The sequence below is a fragment of the Taudactylus pleione genome, unplaced genomic scaffold (genome assembly GCF_031769625.1).
Source record: "Taudactylus pleione unplaced genomic scaffold, aTauple2 ptg000265l, whole genome shotgun sequence".
Classification (NCBI taxonomy): Eukaryota; Metazoa; Chordata; class Amphibia; order Anura; family Myobatrachidae; genus Taudactylus; species Taudactylus pleione.
In genome coordinates this window covers 6,898,641-6,921,679 of record NW_028284667.1, presented here as the reverse complement: position 1 = coordinate 6,921,679, position 23,039 = coordinate 6,898,641, and the positions used below count along the sequence as shown (strand labels likewise).

The window sequence follows — 23,039 nt, the reverse complement described above, 5'->3', positions numbered from 1 at the left end:
AACTGCTCGCTATTCTTGGGGTTGGTTTTTCCTACCACAATTTTGCGAGCAGTTCTGACTATAAAATAACCCAGTGACGTGGTCAATGACGCTGCTGTTTTAATTATGCACACCCATAAAACGCCCGTTTTGACCTTTAAGCACGCCTGCGTTCGGATCTCCACTCCCCGTTTTCAAGCACCTTCCCCTGTTACCACCCACATACGCCTCTTTCTGTCACTCAAATTATCAGGCATTCGCTATTTTGCGAGCACACAAATTTCGACCGCACTGACTGGTTCGCGCATGCGTATAACGATCCGTACGCATGCGCAGTTGGGCAAACATCGCTCGGAGCAAAGGAGCGGCCGCTTACGAGCGGCTCTGAATCAGGCCCAAAGTTCCTATCCGGATCAGACCCGGAATTTTGCCAGCGCCGACCCGGGATATTTCCGAGTCGGCGCCGCTCACATCGGAGTCAGGTCTGCATAGACCCGGCTTTTCCGGAGTGAAAGTGGTCGCTTGGAGATGACGTCATCTCCAAGCGCCACTGAAGCCGGACCAATCGGCTGGCTAGCAGCGCACTCCAGGTCATCGTGACCCGGAGTGCGCTGTTCTCACAGCAGGGTTTCACGGGCTATGCCCGTGTTAAGCCCTGCTAGTTACCTGGGTTGGATTGCCGGGTCACTCGACGTGAGAATCCAACCCTCTCCCCTTTTACACCAAGGAGCTACCCGGGTTAACCCTTCAAAAACCCGGCTTTTAGCTCCGGTGTAAAAGGGGTATAACCTGGTGAGTACGCTGCTCCTGTTCTATCAGATCTCATAGTGGCCTTCAATAGGAGAAACCACTCAAATATTCGGTCAACTCGACTTATTTTAACCTGGCCCTTTCACACTGCACAGTAACCTGGTTGCTGCATGTTCATTTGCAATAACCAGGGTTATTGCAGTAAGTGTGAAAGGGGTATCACCTAACCATTCAATTCTTATACAAACAGGAAAGTGTCTCTGATTTGTCATGTTGATTTTTGCTTGTTTGGATAGCAGTTCCCACAGACAGTGCAGGTGGATTTGGTTTTATGATAATCAGTAGCATCACAGGGGTTTGTTTAGTGTACTAAATGATCTCAATTTAGATGATTGTTTTTAGCAGGTTTGCCATGGGACAACGTCTAATACTGCAAGGGTAATGAATATTAATATCTCATTTGTGAAGCCGTCTAACATCATACACATCTGTTTTCATGGATGCAAATAGTGAACTTTAGTGTACAATACATGCACAGAAGCGACAAGGCGCATTTTTGCATATATCGTCTGAATTTAAGATGGACAAATATTTGCCGATCCCGCTTTGCATTAAATGGGTGTTTAGGGGCGGGAACTAGTAGGTGACAATGTGATCACACGGAATTATTCTTGTGGGAGTGTAGCCAGAGTTAAATACTATTCTGAGTAGCACAATGGGCTGGTGTAAGTGCCGATACTAATGGTGACATTTGCTACAGGGGGTGGATCCTCGCATTAGACCTACAGAAACTCACATTAGCATCAGGTAGTAAATCTGGCTTCTACAATATTACACAAGCACATCCAATTTGTTCCCGACTCAGAATCAGCCAATTTATAAGCAGGGGAGCGGGGTTTATTTACTTGTTGGAGGGGCCGGGTCCACCAATTTTTCACATTTTTTCCTAAGGGGGACGTGACCACACCTCCCATTATTAGGCCACGCCACCTGAAAATTTCAGAAACCCAGGCTGGCTCTACATGGACCTGTTTATAGGTAGAAAATGGCCTTTTCAGTCCCTGCAGCAGTAGCAGTACAAAGGCTATAAGCCACAGATTATGTGCAGCTTCCTTATCCTCCAATTACACAGGTTTCTGCGGAAGCGAGACCTACATTTGGTACGGTTTTATTTTTTGTATTTAAGTCTTGTAGACACAGGGTCACAGTGAAGAGTTAAAATAGTAATGTAACCAGTGATTGAAAGAAAATGTAACGATGAAAACAGTCTATTATTGCTGCTCACTCATCATTGTTCAGTTTTCATTTTCATTAGGCCATTTCAGTGTGCTCATTATAGAACAGAACTGAATGCTGTAGATGTTTACAGCTTAATTACAATGCAGTAGATTAATTAAAGTATTCCTTATGTGCCAGCAGTCTGTCATATCAAAATGGTTCTTGTTCAAAAGAACGAAGAACATAAAGATTCAATTGTTAGCAGATGGACATCACTGAGGCCTCCATTCAATATGATCATAAGTGCTGTGGGAACATTGTACTCCATTTGTCTCTTATAGACATTTGACAGGTGAATATTTAGAGACGTAGGGCCTGATTCAGCTTGGATCGCAACTGCTAATATGAATGCAATCGGTCAATTGTTGCGTACTGCGCATTCGTATGCATCGCGGTGCATGTGTGGGAACCAGCCACTGCGATCGGGACTGCAATTGCAGTGACAACGCAGACCCATCACAGAGTGATTGACAGGAAGTGCTGTTTGTGGGAGGTGGTCGGGGAAATGCAGACGTGCCAGTGCGTTTGAACGCTGTTACAGGAGCGTACATAAATTATCCACTGCGATGCCTTGCGCAGCTTGAGTACTCATAGCATGCGATGAAGTTAGCAATTCCTGAGTAAGGTCAGAGGCCCTGATTCAGAGCCGGATGCTCTGACAGAGCGCTCGCTCTGAATCCAGGCCGGCCTTCTTGTTTTTTAGAGCGGCCTCCTGGCCGCTCACATAGCTGTGGGTGACCACCCACAGCTATAGTGAGCAACCAGGAAGATGGTCGCGATGGTCAAGACCATCGCGACCATGAGGCTTGCAATGAGATCCTTGTGGTAGGGTCTCGTTGCCGCAAGCCCCAGAGAGCTTTCGGCTCTAACAGAGCCGAAAGCTCTCCCCCTGACATCACTTGTGATGTCAGTGGGCCGGCCCTAGACGGTAGGCGTTCCCATAGGAACGCCTCCATCTGGGCAGCCACGCCCCTGGCCCGCCCACCAAAGGGGGCGTGCTATCACTCAGCATCGACAGCACGCCCCCTTTGGTACGAGACCCGGAGCGACGGTTTGCCCATCGCTGTCCAGGTCTCGTGCATGCACACGACGGAGCCGGCTCCGTCGTGCGCATGCGCACTGGGCCACCATTGACCTGCTGGCGAGCGCATAGCGCTCTCGAGCGGGTCTGAATCAGGCCCAGAGTTTGTGCAAGTGTGAGAGAGGTTGCGATGGTACTCGATTGTACCGATGGTTTTGCAGTCTTGCTAAATGTTACGGATGTGTGTAAGGTAAAGTGGGCATCCTAAAGTTGTACTACGGTGGCATATCGATTGCAATGGATTAGCATACTATTGCAGTTAAACTGTGGGCCTGATGCAGACCCGCTTGCGAGCGCATAGCGCTCGCAAGCGTGTCGATAATGGGCCAGTGCGCACGCGCGAGCCCCGGAGCGAGTGAGAACTTCACTCACTCCGTGGCTCGCTTCAAAAGGGGGCAGCTGTCGATGTTGGCTGGACAAACGGAGGCATTTCCGAAGGAATGTGGCCCTACTGACATCATTCGTAATGTCAGTAGTGAACTTCCTTCTCTGTTAGAGCAGGAACTTCACTTGGGCTTGCGGGAGTCGAGACCCTACCACAAGGGTCTCGTCGCAAGCCCGATGGTCGTGATAATCGCAACCAAACTTCCCCCTGCCCTCGTTGCTGTACCAATCTCCACTGCCACTCACACCACTTGCCTTAGCTCTGTCCTTTCCCCCTATAGTGTAAACACTCATCAGCAGGGGCCAGCCTACTGTACTTTGTTTTTATATATGTACTTATTTTTTCTACATTGTAATCCCTAGTTTTATGTAACCCTCGTTTTCCCCATTTTGTGGCGCTAAGGAGCAAATACAAATAGATGACAATAACAAAAATAATAACAATGAAGAGGGCTTCTATATAAGAAGGCTCACTTACGAACCTACTATGGCTTACCCCAAGCTGTGACTCAGCCTGTAGTAGTTCCCATATGGTAATGCCCCATAGTAATGCCACTGTAGTAGTGCCCATATAGTAATACCCCCATAGTAATACCCCGTAGTACTGCCCATATGGTAATGCCCCTTTAGTAGTGCCCATATAATAATGCCCCTGTAGTAGTGCCCATGTGGTAATGCCCCTGTAGTGCCCATATAGTAATGCCACTGTAGTAGTGCCCATCTGGTAATGCCCCCATAGTAATGCCCCTGTAGTAGTGCTAATACGGTAATGCCCCCATAGTAATGCCCCTGTAGTGCCGCTTACACACACAAAACAAACATTACTTACCTTAAACCCCGCTCCTACATCCGCCGCCGTCCGGTCCACTCGGCTGCTCCGAGGAACTATGGGAGAGATGTCATGATGTCTCTCTTATAGTGCCTGTGGGGAGAGCCGGAAGCTAGAGTTCAGGAGTGAATTCCAGCCTCCGTTACCGCAGCGCTGCAGGGAAGGAGCCGGGGTGCCCGCTGGTAATAAAATGTCAGCGGGCATCCGGCTTCAAGCACCCCTGCGGCGCCGGGCTGGAGGACACTGGTGGCGGGTGCACGCGCACCTCCAGCCCCCCCCTTTGTTGTGTCCCTGACAAAAGGTCTACATTATTCCATAAAGACATTTACTTTAAACCTTTGCAACAAACATCAACACTTATTGTACCTTATTGTACCTTTGGAGTTTCTGCCAACCTACTGTACATATCCAATCTTAATATCTTTCAGCAGATTATTATTTTTGTTGGCAGTTATTTATATTGCACATACCTATTCCGCAGCGCTTTACAGAGAATATTTGGTCATTGAAATCAGTCCCTGCCCCAGTACAACCTTAATTCCCTATCGCATGTACAGGTACAATGACTTCAGTGCTGTGAGACAGTAATGCTAACCATTATACCATCTGTGCTGCCCAATTATAAGTACATAAATTAAATCCATATTGGAGTATTTGATCAAAACTAATATACAAATTGATACTGCGCTAATTATAAAACCAATAAATTTGCCGTTAGACAAATATCGTAATCAAGACACAGTTTAACATAAACTAATATTTCATCTGTAAATTCTTTTCAATGCAATTCATAAAATATGTGCACATGTCATATATAAAAAATGTTTCATTATAATGTAATAATAGTATCCATTACAAAAAATAAGTACAAAATTACCTAATATCAGTTAACTGCTGTCACAATGTATTATAGCAGAGTATACGTATATATGGGGCCTGATTCAGACCCACTCACGAGCGGCTGTCCGCTCGCAAGTGGGTCGATGTTATGCACTGAGCATGCGCACGACGGAGGGAGCTCCGTCGTGCGCATGCGCCAGACGCGACGAGCGAAGGAAAGTCCTTCGCTCGTTGTGTCCGATCAAAGGGGGCGTGCTGTCAATGTTGATTGACAGCACGCCCCCTTTGGTGGGCGTGTCGGGGGCGTGCCTCCCTGACGGGGGCGTTCCCACGGGAACGCCTCCCGTCAGAAGCCGGCCCACTGACATCACTAGTGATGTCAGTGGGAGTGATTTTGGCTCTGATAGAGCCAAAATCACTCCGGAGCTTGCGGTTGAAAACCTCAACCGCAGGCTCCGGCTCGCAATTTCGATGGTCGCGATGGTCTCGACCATCGCGGCCATCAAAAAGCACGCTCGTATAGCCTGTGGGTGGTGACCCACAGCTATACGAGCGTCCAGGAGGACGCTCCATGAAAATGGAGCCCGGCCCTCATTCAGAGCGTGCGCTCTGCTCAGAGCGTACGGCTCTGAATGAGGGCCATAATTTGTAGGCATAATCAAGCTGTGAATGAAACAGTCTCAATATAGAATATGAAGAAACAAACCACAGAGTCCGTTTACCAGAAAGTGTCCAGCTTTATAATGGTATTATTACATTATATTAAATCATTTTTATATATGAAATGTGCACATATTTTATGAATTACAGATTAAATATTAGTTTACGTTAAACTGTGTCTTGATTACTATATTTATCTGCCACAGCAAATTTATTGGTTTTATAATTAGCGCAGTACCAATTTGTATATTAGTTTTGGTCGTTTTCTTTTATTGGCCTACACAAGCTCTTATAGGGATCTGCAGCTGTTGTTACAAGTGCATTTTCGAATAAGATTGTTACAAGCGCCTGGATTGTGGGGGATAAAATGTAATTATTTTTCTATCTAACTTTTTTATATTGGAGTATTTGTTTTAACAACTATTGGCAAATTGCCTTTTTGACTTGCCCTAAAACCAGTCCTAACAACAAGATGTATCTATTAATTTGTCTACAAATAATAATCTGAATAAATGTAAATTCACACATGCTTGTCTAACCAAACCCCTTTTTTTGGCTATAGGCAATTAACTGGGTGGCTGGCATGCACCAGCTTATAAAAAAAAGACAATTTAAAAGATAAAGATTCTTAAAACCATTGCTATTTGTCCCTTGTCCCTGGCCTACCTGCTGTAATCTTAGACACAAAGAGCCACATGTAATAATATACAGGTTATGGAGTTTGCCAATAGTTCAGCAATTTAGCTGCTAAATTGAAATTGGCAGTTTTTAAAGCTAAACAAACCTGATTTTGGATTAAAAAAATGCTACTTTAAATTTTGCAGCTAAATCACAGAAATATGATCATGCTCCGCAACCTGTAAGCTATTGCATTTGGCCCTCAGCAGCTGACTTCAATGTATTCCCATTGTATAACGTTATTTGCATTGCACATGCTCAAAAAATGGGTGCACAGAAGGGAAATGCAATTATATATATATATATATACCGCTTTCAAAGAGAAGAAAGAAGTCCATAACTTGTGCACAGGAGTATCCTGTACAGTTAAAACATAACCTTTATTGTTACATCAAATAAAATTATTATATATTATTTTTTAATTTTTTTTTATATATTTATATTATAATGTATTGTGTATGAGAGATAATTGAAAAACCAGATAGTACACAAGTGAAAAGAAAATAAAGATTGAATTAACCACTTAACTGACGTTGTCGGTTTTGATGCGTATGCAGCCAGCTGTACTTCAGCTGACAAGGTGCGACTGCACCCCCCGGCTGTGTTTTTGAAGAGAAAATTTGTTCTACACATGTGCAGAACGGATCTTTTCTGACTACCCAGACTTTCCTGCAGACCAGGTAATTTCTGATCGGTTTTGCTGGAAAAATCATCAGCTAAGTAGTTAAAGACTTGCCCACTAGTGTTTTGTTTGTGCTCTGATATTTATATACTGTACCACATATGTTTAAATATGACAAGTATTGTCACAAGATAATGCAATAATGTTGTTTTATTATCAAATATTAGTTACCCAGTTATCCCAATGCTGCATTATATTATTGATATTTCACCTCCAAATAGATATTACTAGAACTCACTCAGGGGTATTTAGCAGGCTAAGTAAAGCTGCAGTATTTGTATGGGTTTGGTATGGGATGCTGGTGCTCAGGATCCCGGCGGTCATAATTCATGATGCCTGCACCCTGACCAGGTTACTATCCCGACGGCTGTTAGTAAGTATACTAACCTAACCCCTAACCCAGTGCTCGAAGTGGGAATTTAGAGGTGGGGGTATGGCGAATGAATCTCTTCCCCCCCCCCCCCTCCCTCCCCTTGGGCCCCTGCTTCCATATCACCCATTGTACGTCTCACCCCCCCCACTCTCCCTGCCTGCTCCCCTCTCTCACACCCTGTCCTTCTCACTAATTCCCTCTCTGTCACCCCCTACAATACTAACTGCCTGCCTCCCCCTGTCTGCCCCTCTCTCTATTCCCTCTCACATCCTCCCCCTCTCTATTCCCTTTCACTACTTACCTCTGTCCTGCGCTCAGTGCGCTGCTGGAACAGAGCTGCAAGGACTCAGGAGCACCGGGTCCCACGTTGCTGGTGCAGTTGTGCGAGAGAAATGAAAAGCTGCCACTTGGCAGCTTCTCATTGGCTGGCGGCTGCGAGCCCCGTGATTGGCTTGCGGCCGCGAGCCTTGCAATAGGCTGGCGGCCAGTGTGTGCTGACTGTAGCCGGGACCGGATGCTTTGTCCCGGCTACATGCCAGCGTGTCCGCTGCCGCCGATCGAGATGTGTGCCCTGCGGGACACATCTCTACACATTTCCGCTGCTGTTCCAGCGCTGGGATGCCATACTTCATCCCAGCGCTGGTACATTCTTTTCTACGGCTAAAATGAAGTGGGGACGGGAAGTGGCGGTATGTCATAGCGCCGTATACCGCCCCACTTCGACCACTGCCCTAACCCTAATTCTCCCTCCCCAGTGCCTAAATCTAACCCTCCCTCCCTGGTGCCTAAACCTAACCCTCCCTCCCCAGTGCCTAAACCTAAGGCTGGCAGGTCAGTTCACTGCACAGGAAGACCCGCACTTGGAGATGAGATAATCTCCAAGCGCCAGCTCACAACATGATGGTGGTGACATAATCAACCCAGCATTAGTGCCGAGTTGGGCCACCAGTCTGAAAGGGGTGTCAGCCGGGTCGCACCCGGGATGGGCATGTGAACAAAATCCCATGTGCAACCTGGCATACAGATGTGAGAGGGGTATTAGTGAAATAAGTCTTTTCTGATAGATGTCAGTCTTTCATTTAATTTTGTCAGCTGAGCTGGGGAACCAGAAGTCTTCAATAAATAACATTTCAAAAGGTATATTATTTGTAACTAGACATTTATATTTTAATGCAGAATTTGATTGTCTTGAATTATAATGTACATTTACAATTACTATTACTGATTAGTAGAAACTTAAAAAGCCCTCAACTTGACAAAAGGGATCTGTAAGGAAGTTTATCCTATTAACTAATGCTCTATTAACTAATGCTTCCCAGACACATTTGCTTGTACACGAAGGAGGATTGCCAGTCACACATGCGTTACCTATATATAGATTTGACAACCAATTAGGGTAAATTCAATTATCCAGCTGATGGCACATTGCAATCTCTTAGTGACAATGCAATTATACTTTTTAACAAAAGGAGTCTTTAAAGGCTAATCGCAGAGATACAGTGCTTTATTTTACTGCTCCCTATATAACAATTGTTGAGTGCAATTCTTTATTCGTTTAATGACTTTCAATATATATATATATATATATATATATACATATATACACACATACATACAACACGATTGGTGGTGACAGCACTCCAAAGAAATAGACGCTAAAGCTGGGTCCGAAAACCATTATGAATTTTACTATGAAGTAAAATTCATAGAGGTTTTCGGACACAGCTTTAGCGTCTATTTCTTTGGAGTGCTGTCACCACCCAGTGTGTTGTTTATTCATATCACCGTGGAGTACACCCGTGGTTATACTATTGTGGAAGAGTGCCAAGCCCATGCTATATATATATATATATATATATATATATATATATATATATATATATATATATATACACACCAAATCGGCGGCACTCCGGTATAAATAAAGCAAATAAGCAGGATATAATTCCAACGTTTCGATGCTTTATTGCATCTTTGTCAAGGTACAAAATGTATGATAAACAGCGCACTTACATATACCCCTCACCACACCACGTGCGTCGCCACGGCTTCCGGGTCCGGCTAAGGAGCGCCCACTTGTGACGTCATCAGCACGACCCCCGTTGCCCGGCAACAATACTAAAAACAAAATGAACATAGCAGCAAATCACAAAGAGGAATAAACAAATGTAATCCCCAAATCGTATAGGCATATTATTCACAGATGCCCCCCAAAAAAAAAAAAAAAAAAAAAAAACAAATTAAACTAATAATAAATACACTAAACTTTTTCCATAATAGCCTCACAAAACGATCAAAATACATTCAATTGCCAAATAGGTGCAAAATGCAGCAGGGAAAAAGACTCTGCCTAATTTACAAAAAGCAATGTAATCCTAGATTTTCATTCAATCCTTTTGGTTGCAATGTGCCAAGTCTATGAATCCAGTGTGCCTCACACTGGAGCAATTTACGCGATCGATTACCACCACGAATAGATAGTGGAATGTGGTCTATAATAATATACCTAAGAACTGATAAATTATGACCCACCTCGCGGAAGAAGACGACCGGGACGTCCCCCGCTCTTGAAGAGAAAATAATTTTCAATCTATCAAAACGGAATCTGACGGATATTGAATATCAGGTACTATCTAAGGGTTTATCGTATGTCCCCACAGTTTCCTTTCATAATATGGATTGGGAGATTGAGAAATACAAACTCCACAGACAATTGAAACTGCATGAATTTTTTAGGGGATCCAAGGCAAAACCAATAAGTGGTAAAGCATGTGATGTGCCTACTACAGTGTCTAAATTGACTATGAAATCTTTGTTTGATCCTATGTCTAATAACCATTCTATCAAAACCTTCATTAATATGGTTGATAAGGATGTTAATGTACTGAATAGAAATGTACCCAGATGTTCCAGCAATTTGAGTAGGGAGGAGCTTAAAGCGCTAAAATCTTCATCTTCATATTCTGATGTTGTTATACGACCCGCAGATAAGGGCGGGTCGATTGTTATTCAAGACCTTGACAAGTATACTGCTGAAGTGATGAGACAACTTAGTAATAAGTTGGTATACATGCGTCTTGATGTGGATCCCACTGCAAATTATAAAGGAATGTTTGGAGGGGGCGGTATTGGAGGGCATCATTTCACAAGAATTGTGTGATGCTCTACTGCCTCAGTATCCCATTACTCCTATATTATACACTTTACCAAAAGTGCACAAATGCTTGGACAACCCTCCTGGGCGTCCAATCATTTCGGCCCGGGGATCTCTTTTTCAACCAACATCTGTATTCTTAGACACACTTTTACAACCGTGTGTCATGGGACATCCAGATCATTTGCTAGATACTACATCTTTTCTTAATAAATTGATACAATTGGGTGACATTCCACAGGAATGCTACTTGTGTAGCATAGATGTTTCAAATCTTTACACTATCATCCCTAATGATGAAGGTATTAGTGCAGTATACAGTTTGATTGATGGTAATCCTCTGTATAAGGGGCCGGTTACATCATTTGTTACTAAATTGCTGGAAATAGTTCTTACCCACAACTATTTCATTTTTGATGGGAAAATTTATTTGCAGCGCAGTGGGTGTGCGATGGGGTCGAATGTGGCCCCATCGTACGCCAATGCGTACATGATACATGCAGAACGTGACATTTTTTTCTTCTGAGATGTCAAGCTATATAAAATTTTACACCAGGTATATAGATGACCTCTTTATTGTATGGTCCGGTTCAAAAGAACTGTTTGAGGAATTAATAGACAAACATAACCATTCAGGGAGTCCAATTAAATTAACATACAACATTGATGAATCAAAAGTAACTTTTCTTGATGTTGAGATCACTAAATGTGGGTCTAAATTAAATACGTCACTGTTCAGCAAAACCACTGATAGAAATACGACTTTACACGCTAATAGTTTTCATCCTAGATCATCTAAATATGGTCTTCCATTTTCACAGTTTTTACGTGCTCGTCGTATTTGCAGCAGTACTGAGATGGCCTCTGAAAATATTGATGGGATGATTGTCAAGTTTTTGAAACGGGGATATAAACGAGATTTACTGGATAGAGCGAAAGCTCGTGCTATGTCATTACCCCGTGAACATCTACTGCACCCTAGTGATAAAGTACAACAGACAGAGAGATTCCCATGGGTGAATCACTATAATACTTTAAGTAAGGAGATTAATATCATCTCTAAAAAACATTGGCCCATAATAAAGAAGGATAGTGATCTTAATCTAGTAGAAACATCCCTCATGCCTTGTTATACTAGGGGTAAGAATATACGTGACTGGGTGGTTAAGACAGATATAGGACAATTAAGGGCCAAAGAACAGGATCATTTTTTAAAAACTAAAAATGGATGTTTTAAATGTTTGAACTGTCTTACCTGTAGATATTTAAGTACTGGTGACAGCTTTTTTCACCCACATAGTGGTAAAAGGTATTCTATCCGTCACCGGGTGGGCTGCACCACTAAGTTTGTGGTGTATATGATCACCTGTCCATGCGGTCTTAACTATGTGGGCAAAACTGATCGGACCCTTAGGGAGCGAATGGCCCTACACCGGTCGGCCATTAGGGCTGCCCTTTCAACTGGCACCAGTGACCAACCGGTGGCACGGCATTTTTTGGAGGTGGGTCATAATTTATCAGTTCTTAGGTATATTATTATAGACCACATTCCACTATCTATTCGTGGTGGTAATTCGATCGCGTAAATTGCTCCAGTGTGAGGCACGCTGGATTCAACCAAAAGGATTGAATGAAAATCTAGGATTACATTGCTTTTTGTAAATTAGGCAGTTAGTCTTTTTCCCTGCTGTATTTTGCACCTATTTGGCAATGGAATGTATTTTGATCGTTTTGTGAGGCTATTATGGAAAAAGTTTAGTGTATTTATTATTAGTTTAATTTGTTGTTTTTTTTTTTTTTTTGGGGGGGGGGGCATCTGTGAATAATATGCCTATACGATTTGGGGATTACATTTGTTTATTCCTCTTTGTGATTTGCTGCTATGTTCATTTTGTTTTTAGTATTGTTGCCGGGCAACGGGGGTCGTGCTGATGACGTCACAAGTGGGCGCTCCTTAGCCGGACCCGGAAGCCGTGGCGACGCACGTGGTGTGGTGAGGGGTATATGTAAGTGTGCTGTTTATTGCATCTTTGTCAAGGTACAAAATGTATGATAAAGCATCGAAACGTTGGAATTATATCCTGCTTATTTGCTTTATTTATACCGGAGTGCCGCCGATTTGGTGTGTATATGTGGAGAACTTTTCGTTTTCTTACGGAGGGCACCCGGGACTTTTTGATTGCTGTATGGGAGTGCCATCCATTCGGACGCTATATATATATATATATATATATATATATATATATATATATATATATATATATATATATATACACATATACATATACATACACACACACATTACAGTATATATATATACACACACACACACATTACAGTATATATATATACATATATATACACATACACAGTATATGTTGAATATTAAATTATTTTTTTTATTAAAATGTACAAATACTGCACAATGTTCTAAGTCAGTGGTTTTCAACCTCAACAATAAACATTTCCCAACAGGTCATGTTTTGAGGATTTCTGTCTGTGGAAGCAGGTGGGATAATTGCTGATTCAGCAAAATACGAGGGTTGTCCAAAAAGTAATGCCTAAATGCTCATAACTGTAAAATAATATGCAACATGTATTTGAAACTTTGCCAGTTTGTAGTTTAATATGTCTGCTAGCTATATATGTATTTTTGTTTAGGTAGTCCAAGAAATACCATGGATTCCAAGATGAAACAAAAGAGCCATCATTGAATTTCTGGAGAAAAAAAGGCTGCAGTGCTACAGAAATCCACAGAAGACTGAAAACAGTGTATGGTGAGCATACAATTGACTATAGCAATGTCAGAAGGTGGATGAAGCGTTTTCAATTGGGAGAATTGTCTGTGTGCGACAAACCTCGTGGTGGCAGACCATCAACTGCAGTGACAGCAGAGAACCAACACAAAGTCGATGCCATGATTCAGAAAGACCGCCGTGTGACCATCAGAGATATCAGTGATGAACTTGAATGTAGCCATGGCACTGTAGAAACACTAATCAATGATTTGGGATATCGTAAAGTGTGTGCTAAATGGGTTCCAAAGCAATTAACCAGGGATAATAAGGCCCAGAGGGTGGAAGTGTGCAATGACCTTTTGACCAACTTTGAAGCCAACCCTGAGAAAATGGCATTTTGGAAAATGGCAATACAGGAGATGAGACCTAGGTATTCCTTTATGACCCAGAAACAAAGGCCCAATCAAAACAATGGAAACACCCAAGTTCACCTAGGCCAAAAAAGTTTAAATCACAGCGATCTGTAAACAAAGCTATGGCCACATTCTTCTGGGTTTGCTGAGGTGTTATTCTCATTGATTACTTGGAACCAAACCAATCAATCAACAGTGATCGATACATTATTACACTTAAGAAGCTGAAAGAAGCCATCCGCAAAAAAAGGTCAACAATTCCACTGTCAAATGTCATCTTACACCATGACAATGCCAGACCTCACACTTCGATGGCAACATCTGCGGCAATTGCCAAAATGGGGTGGGCAATAATGCCACATCCACCATAGAGTCCTGATTTGGCCCCTTCTGACTTTCATCTGCTTGGCCCTCTCAAATACTGTCTCCAGGGTCAACATTTGAAGACGTATAGGCTGTTAAAATCATTATACGTTCCTGGGTCAAACACCAACCACTGGAATTTTTCCAAAGTGGATTCACAGCTTGGGTTGAAAGGTGGAGAAAATGTTTGAGGACAGATGGTGAATATTTTGAGTAGTCATTCTGTTACTAAGACTTCAAAGTATTTTACTGCGAATTTTAAAATCTGTATCTATAATAAAATTTTAGTTGTGAGCCCTGTTCTAGGTCATCCCTACAGCAGTGTTTCTCAAACCCGGTCCTCATGGAACCCTAAAGGTGAGTACACACTAGACGATATGTCATTTGATCCTGTGAATCGGAGCATCATATTGGGTACATCGTCTAGTGTGTACCCATGATACAGTATATGCACTCCCACGGGTCATTAGTGACAATGCTCGTCAGCCCTACTGCTGGGTCCGGGATGAGGGACACACAATTACATACACACTTGCTACATGCTGGGTCCCATCACCGGCAATATCACGCTGGGTACACATCGGCTAATGTATACCCAGCTTACCAGTGCGTGCTTTCATGGTCTCCTCAGGAATAATTAGTACCACCTGTAGTTCTGTTGTGTTAGTCAATTAAGACACCTGTGCTCCAGCTAGATACACTGGTACGCATAAACTGTTAAGCTGGGTACAAACCATACAATGATGCAACCCAGCAATGTGATGTAACGATACATTGTGCACACTGCATGATTCAGCATACGATGGCACAATGTATCATTACAAGCTGCATGTAATTATTTATTTATTAATAGTTTCTTATACAGTGCAACATATTCCATTGCACTTTACAATTGGAAACATAAATAGAACAAAACTGGATAATAACAGACAGACATAGAGGTAGGAAGACCCTGCTCGCAAGCTTACAATCTATAGATTGCATCACTTCGTTCATTGCATCGTCCCATCTGACATGCAGGACAGCAGATGGGATGATGCAATGAACAGTCTGGAACATCAGATTGGGCGTACACACTATACGATGTTTACGATACATTATTCCAGTCCACGTCAGAATGATATACAGTACAATGCATCCTATCATGTGTACCGAGCTTAAGGGTTCTGTAAAGACCGGGTTTGAGAAACACTGTTCTACAGCATTCACTTAACAGAATTGTTAGCCTTGCATTCATCTACTTTCCTATTTTCATCCTGTTTTCCTTTGGAATCTATTGAATACTGGTGAGGGATATGTTCACATGCAGCAGTTAGATAAAGGTAATGCAACATATCCTCTTTGAGACATGCAGACCATTTCCTTCTACATTACATGGCATCCAACAGAGAGAGCTAATGCAGCACCTGTCTGATGGTGGGTGGTCTTTCAGTTGTGGCACCCCCATCAGAAGAGCTCTCCCTTCTGCTATTCACATTGCTACAGCATCAATATAGATCTACTGAATTGGAATTATCAGTTTTTCTGCTGCTGATATTTTCTTTTTCTGTTGTTTAACATTCATTGGAACAGGTCTGTAAAAGTGGGTGGATGGCATTAGGGATTCCATCAGGTCTGCATATTTTCCATAAAAAAGTGCTAGATACATTGGTCCCTTATTGTATTATGCATCTGAACATTTTTGGCTGATAACCAGTCATATTTTTCTATTCTAGTAACACCTAACACACAGTGATATTGTTGGATGAGAAGCTCTGAGTGCTGCCTGCACCCACATTGCATGATAACATGAGCCGGCGGTCTTTAGGACCCACTACGTCTCAGCAGAAGACCTGAACTCTGAGATGCGCTAATGCGCATACACATCCTTTTGCCCTCCCCAGTGGTACAGCTAGATGGATGTGTCCTCTAAGACACCCTAAGACAGAGAGCCATACAGAGCCCTATTGGCACCGCTAGTACCCTGTACCACCACTGCTTACATCAGGGGTTATAGTGCCATTAACCACCAGGGTCTATGTAATTTTGCCACCTGGCTCACTACAATGCCCAGCATTACCCTTGCTTTCCAGGCTGCGCCATATAATGAATATACCTATTATATCTCTGTGTCTCTATGCTATTTGTTGTTCTACCTGGTTAAATAAACCTAAGACCTGATTAAGCTGTACCACATATGGACTAACAGCCACCAGAACCACAACAGCCACCACCAAGACCACAACACACTTTACATCCCACACACTCTGGCCAAGTGTATTGTCTTCTTGTAGGATAAATACATTTAACAGCCAGTGTCCTTCACAGGCACATTCTGCTAATAGGTTATGGACTGCGGACGTGGCCCAGCAGCCCCAAGCTAATAGATTACTGACACCAGCATCCTACCCTGCGCAATACTCTATTAGATTTATTACTTACCATTTTCATTCCATAAATTGCAGAATTGGGCAGATTTTCTTCCTCTTTTTCTGATATTACTGGCATCATTCCCATCAGTGCTTTTTTCTGATGGTACTTAACAGTATTGGGTACTGCCACCTTTTTCAGGGGAAACAGGAAGTCACTGGTATATTTTTAAAAACACCTGCCTAACTTGTATCACCAGACTCCTCCATTCCACCTGCTTTATACAGACTAGGTACTGGTAGACACTTGCCTGGTGAAATGAGGTAAAAATGTGTAACTTTGGTACCTTTTGTTCCATAGAAAAAAAAAGCACAAATACATCATTGTATATTTTTTGCATTGGTGTCAATGAATTGCCTATTTGCCAGGGAGACGGTTTTAGTAACAGTCATTACCTTAGAGTTGTGGACACACTTACATTTCCTTTTCTAGCGCTATGTACAGTATGACTGAAGAGTTTGTGTAAGCATTTCTTACCACTGCAAAACATAGACTCCCTTCTGATTACTTTCTAATGAATTGTCTGATTTATTTTGGGTGGGGGGGAGGGGTGGGGATGCCTCAGATGCCACAGTCATGCCTGCTAACAAACTGGGTCACCACAACAAAGCTGCACAGTACTTTACAAATGGCCTTTATTAGTTGACATTGAGATTTCTTTTTCAACCACAGCAAACATGTTGAATATAACATAACCTAATCAGCAATGGCTTTTCATTGCTCTTGCAGTTGCAGAGCACTTTGTACCTGATGGAAGGGTCATGCTGGAGGGTAGGGCAACTGATCATGTAACGAAAAGCTGAGGATGACATTTGCACTGTTGCTGCATCTAGATGCTCCTAATCTAGTACTTGCTTAGTCCTATCAAATTATAATTGTATGCTCTCCTAAAACCTTGTGCATACGCAATTGGACGATTAAGTAACAACTACGTATCACAATAGCACTATGGTGATCTCTGTCCATCAATATCATTCAGCAGAGGGGTGAGTCTACATAACACCTCTCGCCCTCATTTTCAGACTTTGCAGCACTAAAACATTCTGTATCTCTGGGAAAAGCAGTATGCGTTGAAAGATGACAGTTTGATAAATTGCTCTGTTAATGTCTTGGTACGTGTACAGGACTCACTGTACAATGAAGTTATACACATGATGAACAATACATAAGATGCTTCACTTCACTTGTTGTTCTAAAAAAAAAAAAAAAAAGCACTGAGGCCAAATGGGATAATGTTGACTACAATCACGATGACGTCACGGTTTTCCACTAGATTCTTGCCTGTGACACGTGAAAGTTGGAATGGTTAGTTATACTTTATCTGTCAGTCACGTCTCCACAGGGCACAGCATGAAAGCCATCAAAACCCAAAATCATTTGCCATACTTGAAAGGTATAATATCTAAAACTGATGGCTACTGCCAGTGCACAGTGTTGGGGCTGCATGGGGAAAATAAAAATACTGAATACTAAATAAGCGACATTATGTTATTATAATGTCCAAACTGCAGACAAATCAACGAAAGTCATAATTTTAGAAAACACTTCATCGATTCGATTTTTTTTACATATCAAGAATACAACCCACCAAATTTATCATGTGTCGGGTTTGCAATCTGCGTCAAAAAAATGAGGTGGTTGTGACAGGCCAGACAGCATGCTATTAGAACTATCAGGCCAATCAGAAGAGGAGGAGCATAAATCATTTATTATATGGGCAATCATTATGTGTTGAATAATGTGGATAGCAACATTAGAAGGTATCTTATGAGAACAATAATAATTGATTATATTAGGGGGGCAAATTAATGTTTAATTACATTACCAAACCAATATTATATTACTTATATTAAATTGCTAATAGAGCCAATAAAGATGTACTTATGATAAGGGAAACAATTGATATTTTATGTCACTATAAATTGGTCCCAAAGAGAATTTTAATTGTTTTATTATTCACTAAAGGCATTTTGAGGATAATTTATATATTCCATAGACAGTGCATCATCCGTAAATACATTACAGTATAATAATTTACCAATGTAAACAGCTTTACCAATTATATGTCAAGTAGCAGGCAATGCACTTTAATAAATAAAGTCTAATTAGGACATTGTTCAAAAGGAGATTAATGACAATGTCAATTAAAGTTTCACAGGTTTCAGCTCTACAGTTCAATTATGGGTCATCTGTCCTTCTATGTTTTAGTCTTCAACATGTAATATGCTTACAATGCTCCCTACAGACCCAGTAATCTATTTCATCATGCTTTACTTAATCTCCTTTATGCTAAACTGGCTGAGCTTTTCAAAATGGAGTGAAATATATATTTTGGTTTGTTGTGGTTTATATGATTAAATGCATTAAAAAAACAAATCTAAATTTTATATATATTTGGGGAAATTATAGATAAACACATTTGTACCAAAAATAGTCACATAAAACGTGTGCCACAACAATGGCGCATTTACATGTTTGATTTGAGTTGCACATCTTAAAATACGTGCAAATCATAACATGTTTAAAGTGTCCATGTGGAGATACATTAAAAGTGCATAGAGATACAGTACATTTAAGAATATCATGGTGCAACTATACACATGAAATGCCATTCATCATTAGCAACTTGATTATTGTTTTATGATTAAATAATGCTTTTGCATTAAATATCATCACACTTAACACGAGGTTCCCAATTAAACCTAATGTCATAAAAGGACACTTAATAAAAAGTAATACAAAGTGTATTAGTATTTTGAGTACTGCAGCTTTTATACTAAGGGCAAAATTTACTAAGCGGCAGGTTCTAAACCCCCGTGGTTTGGTGGCAGTGGTTTTGCTATCTGCAGATTTGCTAAGGCCAAAACTACTGCAAAACCGCCATCAAAACAAATTTTAGAATAGAACAGAACTGTAATTTAGAAATCGCCACCAAACCCCCGAGGTTTAGAACCCGCCGTCAACCCGCCAGGGTTTAGATCCTGCTGCTTAGTAAATGTTTCCCAAAGTGTCCAAGATAATCATTATCTGAATTGAGAATCATGAGGAATTAGAAAAGGAAAGCATTCAGCAATTTTAATCATTATTTCTTTTTATTCACACTACAGTGCCATACTTCCAAGTTGTCCTGAATTAGACAGGACAGTCCCAAATTGAGGTGACCAATCATCCCAAGAAGTTCTAGGCATATATCTGCAGGACACAGTACATCCCAAGCATCTCTTTTACGGTTTCCCCTGCATGTCTCTTTTAAAGAGTGAAGTGATACAGTACATCTGAACAATGCTTCACCTACATTGATGTAGAGTATGAAATGCTTCAATAATAAAAAGTAACATTATAGCATAGCTGAATATGTATTCCGTGTCTGAACAATAAGGCATACACATAAAATAGACTGAAACACAGATGGAGACTTTCCTAGTAAGCATATATATTTGAAATTGATATCAAAGTACAAAAACAGAAACATTTCAACATGTAATAATTATAACATTCCTATCACATAGTGAATCCACCATAGTGTAAGACAACAAAGACATGTATTATTGGACTGAACCATTAAATCAGGGTCACAACGTTCATGTTGGACCACCTGTCTGATGTACCATAATCATCAGTACATTTATAATACTGTAGTGTATAATTCTCTGTTAAATACACTTTATTTGTAAATTTTGTAGGTACATTCTACATACAATATACCATGTGAACAACTCATGTATTATATAGAGATTTGTCTCCATTTTAAGGAATACATTGGTTGGGGAGAAAGGGGTAAACATGTCTGGTAGTCCCAACCCAACAATACAACATATTTAATTTAGATGTGGGACTTTATTCAAGTCACAATATTCAATATCTATATTTGATAGTGTATCGATGAAGTGCACCCTCTCTATATATATATATATAGATATTTATGTACATGTGAAAAACACTTGTTTACCAATACAAAAGGCACACCTTATGCATTAAAGTACACAAACAAGAGAAAACATGGAGCAAAAACAACAGTAGCACACAGTTTTGTAAGTTACAATGTATGATTTGGTTGTAGAACACAAAGAATTCTTAAGAGCATTATGCACAGTTTAGTAACCCTCCCAATGCCATAGTTCAATATCAATTACCAGACAGAGTATACGGGAATGGCTCACTGAGCTCTAGTCCTTCATCAAGTCCAGTGGGGTTCAGTGCTCAATGATAAAAAAATACTCTGGATACAGTAGACCTCTTGAGCACACAGATTATTATACACTGAGCCCCATGAGTCTTACTGAAGGACTAGAACTAATGAACTATTCACCTAAATCTTCAGTCCGTTAATTACTTAATAAAACATTTCTAAACATAACAGTTCTAAAAATTACTACTAACAGAATGGATTTCTGTGTGAAATGATTTTTATACCCAGTAAATGCGGGACACATTTATGTTTAAAATGCTAGCCAAGCAAGCATTACAGTTATGTGTTTAATATGGTATTTGGATCACTTTTTGTAGGAGGGTTATCTTTACACTGCAAAAGCCTGAGGTAACGAGGATCACAATTGTACTAGGGCTCGAGCACCCGCAACAGATCTGCTTCCCTCTTTCCACCCCTCTCCACTCACAAAGAGCGGGAAGTAAAGCTGGGTACACACTGGCCGATATATTGGCCGATCAATTGATCGGCCAATATATCTGCTGCCCGTTGGCCAGTGTGTACCCGCAATATGTCTGTGAACGACACTGTTCACAGACATACCGCATTGGCTATGCTGCAGAGCCGATGGCCAGATGTATCTGTAGACATATCTGTCCATCCGCAAGTGTGTATGGGCGATCAGCTGATCTCCCGTACACACACTGCGACCCGCCTCCCGGCCAGCTGTACCCGCGGTTCCCGCATAGATATGATGGTCGTTCGGTGTGTATGAACGTCCATCTAAAGATAATATATCTTTCAGGTGTGTACCCACCTTTAGATAAGGTGTAAACTGATCTGGGTACAGATGAGGGCATATGTATTTTTGGTGCATATACACAGCCAGAAAATGCATAAATTCTGCTAATAAACTGACACGTCGCTTTCTTCATGAGCCCATCAGTATATATACTATGAGAACATTCCATCCATATGCACTCACTAAACGTAGCCTACTGTACATATTACCACCCAGTTACACTCAATCAGCTGCAAGCAGAGAGATACGCTCACCCTCAGTACAGGCACAGTGCTATATATCACAAGATTCATCTGCAAATTGGGCCTGCCTGCAATTCTGCATCAGCCCGTTCATGCTCATACATTGGCAGGTGGTTTAATAGATAATGTATTTAGGCCCTCAGAAAAGTACCCTAAACATGTAGTAATGGCCAACATGCTAACCTTTAATAATTGTATTAGTGCTGAAAACTAACTTGTCATCTGCTGTATCATAGTAGAATAATCTTTTTCACATACTTATCAGTTTAAGAGCTACCTGACATAGAATCTTAGAGTGTTTCCACCTACTGTAATGGCTGATGTCATATATTAGAAGGCAGATGACACAGACATGTGTTAGAAACATTGTTAGCAACATCTGAACTTTGACCCTTGGCTGTGAGCTATGTATGACGCCAGACAGCCATTCCTATGTACATTTACATATATTATACACATCATATTCAGACAATCTATTGTAATTGCAACATCAACAAAACAAAACATTGTAAAAGATAACCACATTTACAAAAATAAGTGACCGTGATACAGTATTGTTAAAAAAAAATTGTCACAACATTTGTATTCCTAATAGTAATTAAAATAGTCATTCATGATCATTTGTGAAAGTCTTTATGTACTAAATATTTACAATTCTGGCATAAGCTGCTTCTTAGCACAACATGAGGTAACTCATTTCTAGTGACAAAACATCGTGTGTTGTTTCAGTACTTTCATCCCTTCCTAAAACATAAATAAAAATGGAAAGTGATTGGTTAGTGACATATCATATCAATAAAAGGAATGCCGATTAAATAGATAAGACGAATAATAGACTAAAATGGTGATACCAGAAAACACAAGGTTGTTGCAGTGCCTATGTAGTGATTGTATTTTTATATCTGCATATGCTGTAGCCATTCTAATTTGTCTACGTGACTACAGCACTCAGTATAAATGTGCAAAGATGCTTCAGGTTTGTGGCAAAGTGTTACTGGAAAGGGCACATGTTAGTAGCTATTTTATCCAATTACAATGCATTCTGGGGAAAAAAACTATTATAATATATAAGATGTGGAAAACAGAGACTGATGGCAGAGTCTATGACGCCAGGACAGACCTGATCGTAAAGCAACAGATCAATAAGGAGGGTGAATTGGAGCTAGAGAGGTAAATATGAATACTTTACTAAAGAATATAACATCACGTGATATATATTACGGAAAGCAATGCAGAA

At 41.1% G+C, this 23,039-nt stretch overlaps 1 protein-coding gene across 1 annotated transcript in view; it reads right to left on the bottom strand.

Annotated features, from left to right (window-relative positions):
• Positions 1-19,713: 19,713 nt before the first annotated feature.
• IMPG2 (interphotoreceptor matrix proteoglycan 2) overlaps positions 19,714-23,039 on the bottom strand; it is a 113,608-nt gene continuing 110,282 nt past the window's right edge. The window contains exon 20 of the mRNA XM_088481194.1: positions 19,714-22,546. The gene's annotated coding sequence lies outside the window, so the exon portion shown is untranslated. The remainder of the gene's footprint in view (positions 22,547-23,039) is intronic.